We start from the raw sequence: 6,928 nt of genomic DNA, 5'->3' as shown, positions 1-6,928 counted from the left end.
GCGTTCAACGCCTAATATGGGTAGTCTCCTTCAAATAAAAGTATAGACTATTATATATTGCTGGAAAGCCCTGGAGGTTAACTTTCCAACGCCATCGAGAGTGCGACATTTGGACCTGTGGCTCCAGAATTGCTCGTTTGGATGCATAGAGGTCAGGATCTGACAGCATCTACACCCTGTTCTTTGCCTCTGAATCAGACTTTTCCAAAACTTGCCAATTTCAGCCAGAAATTACCTGAAATTATAACAAAAACACAAAGACTCAAAGTAGAATCCAAAAAGTGATTTTTGCATTAAAACCTATTAAAATTAACTAAAACTTAATGAAATATAACTGAAAACACTAAGAAAACAATGCCAAAAAGCGTATAAAATATCCACTCATCACAACACCAAACTAAAACTGTTGCTTGTCCTCAAGCAACCAATAACAAAGTAGGACTAATGGAAGAGAAGAATACAATAAGTCTCAGAGTTGTCAATGAAGCTCAGCTCCAATTAGATAAGTGGGACTATTAGCTCTTTACTTCTGAACAGTTTTGGCATCTCACTTTCCTTTGAAGCTTAGAAATGTTGGCATCCCTTGGAACTAGAATCTGGATGATATTATTGGTTCTCTTCTTTTGGTTTTTCTTGATTCTTGAACACAGCTTCTTTTTTAGTCTAGCCGTGACCCTAAGCGTTTTGCTTTCCTGTATTACCACCGAATACGTAAATGCCGCAAACACTTAACTGGGGGAACCCTTTGGATTCTACTTTAGCTTTGCTTAAAGTCCCAGACAGTGGTGTCCAAAGTTCTTAGGCATACTCTTTTGTTTTGTATCACGACTTTAACTGCTCAGTCTCAAGCTTTTTACTTGACACCTTCACACCACAAGCATTTAGTTAGGGATAGCAGTTCATTTGAACTTTTTAGGCCGATTTTGACCCTCCTAACTATTGATGCTCAAAGCCTTGGATCCTTGCTCTTTGATTTTTCTTTTGAGCTTTTTTCTATTTCTTTTTATTTTTTCTTTTTCTTTTTGCTACTTTTTCTTGCTTCAAGAACCAATATTTTGGATTTTTCGGAGCACCAATAATACTTCTCTAAATTCATCATTCTTTCAAAAGCCAATATACTTAACTCCACTATCAAATATGTACTGTTTAATTCATACATTCAGAAAGTAAATGCAAAGCCACCACATCAAAATAGTTGGACTAATCTTAAGATATAACTTAAAATTTTTGTATCTCAGTATTTTTTTTTTCAAATAAATTTCTCTTTTAAGCATGGTGATGGATACATAGGATAATTTATAGCCAAGAGACAATGTAAGAAAAGAACAAAATACTCAAGATGGTCATGCACTAGAAATAGAAGACAGACAATAAGATAAAGAAACAATGGAAAACATAAATTAACATAAGCAAGGGAGTAATGGAACATGGCCACCTTAGTGTCAGCGGCTACTGCTTCCTCTAGAGAATCCAATGGAACATTTGAGCTCCACTATGTCTCGCCCCTACCTCAGTTGCTCCTCCCTCATTGTTCTTTGTTCTTCTCTTATCTCATGGAGGATGGTGGCGTGCTCAGTGTGCTCCACTCTTAGCTGCTCCACATTTGAGCTCAGCTCCCCTATTGAGGTATTCAGTTGATCACAATAGTCACGAGGAGGAAAGTACATCTCTGGTGGAGGCAGCTGCATAGGCTCTTGTTGGGATCCTTGTGCCGGTTCTCTAACATGCTCCATCCTTCTTTTTGTGATGGACTTGTCTTCCTCAATGGGAGTGTCTCCTTCAATGACAATTCCAGCTGAATTGTACAGATGACATATGAGGTGAGGGAATGCTAGCCTTGCTCGGGTGGAAGGCTTTTCAGCCACCTTGTACAATTCTTGAGGTATCACCTCATGTATTTCCACTTTATTTCCAAGCATAATGCAATGAATCATTATTGCTCGGTCTATGGTAACCTCTGATCGGTTACTTGTGGGGATGATGGAGTGTTGGATGAACTCCAACCATCCTCTAGCTATAGGCTTGCTGATAAACCCCAATTTTGTGGTTTCTCTTGTGCTTAATTTGGTGGATTTTATCAACTTTTCTCACATTTATTCAATGAAATAGCATGATTTTGTAATTCTCCCTAAATTTGTGCTTAAGTGTGAAAACATGCTTTTTAGGCCTTTAAATCACTAATTTTAATTCACTTTAATTCCATTCGATGCCTTAATATGTTTGTTGAGTGATTTCAGATTCATAAGGCAAGTATTGGATGGAAGAAATGGAGAGAAAAGCATGCAAAGTGGAGAATTCATGAAGAAATATACATTTGAAAAATTAAGGGCCACACGCACACGTCATCAACGCGTACGCATGAGAAGAAAATCTTCATAGCCACGTGCACACGTCACTAACGTGTATGCGTGGGAAGGAATTTCGGCCAGCGATGCGCACGCATGGTCCATGCGCACGCATGACGAGCGGCACGTGACTCGCTTAAAGTGAATTCACTGTGGGCGATTTCTGAGCTTCCCAGGTCCAAATACAACTCGTTTCTGAGGGTATTTCATGCAGAATTCAAGCTTGGACAAAGGGGGGAGCAATTAGTTTTAGGTTAGCATCATGTAGGTTAGTTTTCTAGAGAGAGAAGCTCCCTTTTCTCTCTAGAATTAGGGTTTTAGGTTAATTGCATCTTAGATCTAGGCTTAATTTCTTGTTTTCATCTTGTTTCTTTTACATTTTCATGCTCTAATAGCTTAATTCCCTAGTTTCTTCTTGTTAATTTCTCTTTTATGCCCTTTTTATGTTTATGAACACCCTTGTTAGATTTTGATTTCCTTTAATGAAATTTATGTTTTATGTTCTTTTATTGCTTAATTGAGTTGTTATTGTTAATTTCTTGCATTAGGTAGTTGTAGATTTAATTTTTCTTGCAATTTATTATACTTTCCTTTTATGCCTTCCAAGTGTTTGATAAAATGCTTGGTTGGATGTTAGAGTAGATTTTTTAGCATTCTTGGCTTGGAAAGAGAAATTAGGCAATCTTGAGTCATTAATACCCAACTTATGTTGTTGATCTAGAGTTGTTAGTTAATATTGTTTCCATTGACTCTAATCTCTTGATAATTCAATTAGTAAGTTGATTAGGACTTTTGGATTGAGATTAACCAGTCTTATTTGACTTTCTCTCGTGTGAAGATAACATTGTACTTTCTTCCATTGTTGGAGTTGACAAAATAGGATTAACTCTCATTAATTATTGTATGATAATTAATGACTAGGATAGAAATCCTATATTCTCAATCCTTGCCATGAATGTCTCTCTTTATTACTTGTTTTCTTTAGTTGTTGCTTTATTTTCTTGCCATTTATTTTCTTACCCCTTTCTACTAACCCAACCCCTTGGATACCATAACCAATAATATGCATACCTCATTGCAATTCCTTGAGATGATGACCCAGGACTAATACTCTCGGTTATTTTTATTGGGTTAAACTTGTGACAACCAAAACTCTAAACTTTGATTGAGGATTGTTTGTTGGTTTAGAACTATACTTGCAACGAGATTTCATTGAGAAATTCTTTTCCAACAATGTTCTGTCTATCAAGTTTTTGGTGCCGTTGCCAGGGAATTGCAATGTGTGCTTGTTATTGGTTATTGTATATATGTGAATATTGTGAATATGTTTGCCTTTTGTTTCTTTGTTAGTTTTTGCTAGTTTTAGGATTTGGCTTTCTTCGTTTCTTGTTAGTTTTTGTTTTCATTTTCTCTTGCTACCATGAATTCTCACCCCTTTGGCTATAAGTTTGGTTCAAATTATGTGGTAGGAAATGAGAACTACAATGACAACGTGCATTAAGGATGGAACAATCAAAGATGGAAGGAGCCTCAAGAAATTGATCAACCTTCTTGGCAACAACCTCCTCTAGTTTCTTATGGGTACAATCCAACTCCTAATGCATACCAATCTAATGTATGTTGCGACCCTCATTGTGATTGTCAACCACAACCACCACATACATATGACCCCTTCCCTCAACATAGCCCTCAATAACCATACTCACAGGCCCTCTACCACTAAATACCTCCATATGACCCTAATTCTTATCCACCATACGAACCACCTTTTGAGCCATATGAACCATACATAGAACCACCACCATTCCAACACAATTACAACCAAGAACGACCTCAATATACACCATCTCCATACCCTTACCAAGATGAACCACCTTCCAATTATGAACCCTTTCCCACAAACAATGAACTCTCTCTTCCACCCACATATTCATTGGATCAATCTCTCCAACCCCTAATGCAAGAACAATAAGAACTTCTAATTTATTGCCAAAAGCAAAGGGAAGTCATGGCTAACTTAACCAAAGTAGTGAGCCAATTGGTATTATTGTGCTCAACTATCCAAGATACCTTTATTGCTAAATGTGGATGATTAGTTGAGGAGAAAAATGAGAAGGAGAATTTGGAGCTTCAAGATGGAGAAGAGAAGTTGAAACAAGAAGTGCAACAAAGGGAGGAAGTTGAGACAATTGAGCCGGAAGGAATGGTTGAAGATTTAGGAGATGTTGAAAGTCCATGGGAATGTAGACTTATAGAACCCTCTTCCAAGAAGCTTGATTTTGATGTTGAGGAGGGTGTACAACCTCTAAAGCATATCATGATTGAAGACTTTGAAGAGGTTGATCAAGAGATGGATTCAATCATTGATGAATTCCTATCTAAAATTGAATCTTCTCCCATTGGGCTTGACATAGAGATTGAAGAAGAATATGCACAACCTCCCATGCCCTTGGTAAACAATGAAGAAGAAGTTGAATTGGAAGAAAGCTACCAAGAGAAAGATGTTAAAATTGAAGAAGCTTGCAAGTAGGTTGAAGTTGTCAAGGAAGAATACAAGGGAGTAGAGCTTGCAAGGACATTGGAGATACCTCTCCCCAAGCCATCACCATCCATCCTTTTATTCAAGTGGGTAAACCTCTCATCTCTAAGCTTTATTATCCCACTTGAATATGGTTTGCTTGAGACGGATGGTCAACTTAGAGCTCTTTGTGGTTTTAAGAGCAAAAGGGAGATGGTTAGTGGTTGGAAGCATCACTCTAGGTTTATCATGGTTGGAAGCTTAAGGTTTAGGAGCAATGGTTGGTGTAGAATCAATTTGCATGGGTCTAGAAGGATGTTTGGGTGCTCAACTGAGAATTCCAAGGCTAAACCACCTGGAGGAAATTACTGTGATCAACTTGAAGATGGGTGTCAAAACAAAGTGTGGGATCCTAGATTACAAGAAGAGGATTGATTTTGGAAGCTCATGGTTTGTGAAGAACTCCATCAAAGCTTGAAGCTATTAATTTTGAATGATGGAGCCTATTGGAGATTCAAGCATTGGAGGATGTTCAATGATGGATTCAAGCACAAGCCACCTTCATGAAGAACTCCCCATAAATCCAACTTAAGGACAATAAACAAAAGTGCTAGGTAGGAGACACCCCATCATGGCAAACTCTTTTCATTTTTCTCTTTTGTATATATTGGTAAATTAGTTTAATTTCATGTTTAATATAGTTTGTTGAGTTTATTTGGGAGTCTAGTATGTTAAATAACGTTTTATGGTGTTTTGGTAGCTGTTTGGAGGTTTGGAATGCTTGGTTTGGTACAAGAGCTTGGAAAAATTTTGAAAAACAGAGCACCATGCCACGCGTATGCGTTACCCACGCGTACGTGTGACTCCAAGTTTTTCGACCACCCACGCGTACGCCTCGCCCATGCGTACGCGTGACATCCAAATTTTTATGCTCCCATACAAATTCCAGAGAGTTGCGCACGTTTTAGGCTGGAATTATGCCTCTAGCACAAAATCCACCCACGCGTACGCGTCACCCCACGCGTACGCGTCACTTATCTCTTTATGCGCCCATGCGTACGCGTCGCACCCTATTTATGCAAATCACCCTTATGCGTGACATGACGCGTACGTTGCCCTTGCCCTATTTCACCACTCTTCTTTTCTTCACCTCTTTCCATTACTTTCCTTCTTCCATCTTCTCTTCTCTTTTTTTCCTTCTTCAACCACCATCCGACACTACCAATCACCATCTATCACCAACTTCCTTAGTTAGTTAGTTATTTAGTTAGTTTAATTTTTGTTTAATTTTTGTTTTCATGATAAGTGTTGGATTATTAATTTTGTTTGCTGTTTATTACTGCCTATTATTAACTTGATGCTATTGTAGCATAGTTGTTGTTAATTTTCATTGTTGGATTTCTTAATTGAGGTTATAAGTGTTACTTGGTTTTGAGTTCTTAATGCTTAACCTTTTTGAACACCAAGTACATGTGACATTACCTTCAAACTCTCTACTAGGGGTGTTCGCGGTGCAGTTTGGTTCGATTTTGTAAAGAAAAGTCATCCGATCCAATCATTTAATTAAACTGCGATTCGGTTTGGTTCGGTTTTTTACCGAGACCATCCAAAACAAACTATACCAATTAAAATCAGTTTGGTTTGGTTCGGTTTGTTCGGTTTTTTTAATCCATTCAAACAAAAACCTACCGTACTATTTCACAAGGTCATAATATTGAAATCATAGAACACATACATAATAATTGACAAAAGTCTTGATCTAATGAAGTTGAACAACAAAAATAATTACAATACGATAATTAAAGTAATTAAAAGTTTAATAGTCAACACAACAAAAGATACAAATACATTTTTGGCAAAAGATAGCCACGTTTTTGTGTTTTCTCTAGCAAAACAGCGAAACTTCTTTAAGCAAATCAACCTAAAATCAAAAAGCAGTTACATAATAATAACAATAATACTTGAAAAATCAGAATCATTGAAAAACAAAATTGTAAATACAAAATTATTCAAAAAAAATAGAATTGTAAATACTTCTATATGTTGTACATGAATCGGGTGATTT

This window comes from Arachis hypogaea, chromosome 11 (assembly GCF_003086295.3).
Source record: "Arachis hypogaea cultivar Tifrunner chromosome 11, arahy.Tifrunner.gnm2.J5K5, whole genome shotgun sequence".
Taxonomy (NCBI): domain Eukaryota; kingdom Viridiplantae; phylum Streptophyta; class Magnoliopsida; order Fabales; family Fabaceae; genus Arachis; species Arachis hypogaea.
The sequence above is the reverse complement of the archived record's forward strand: the minus strand, read 5'-3'. Positions refer to the sequence as shown.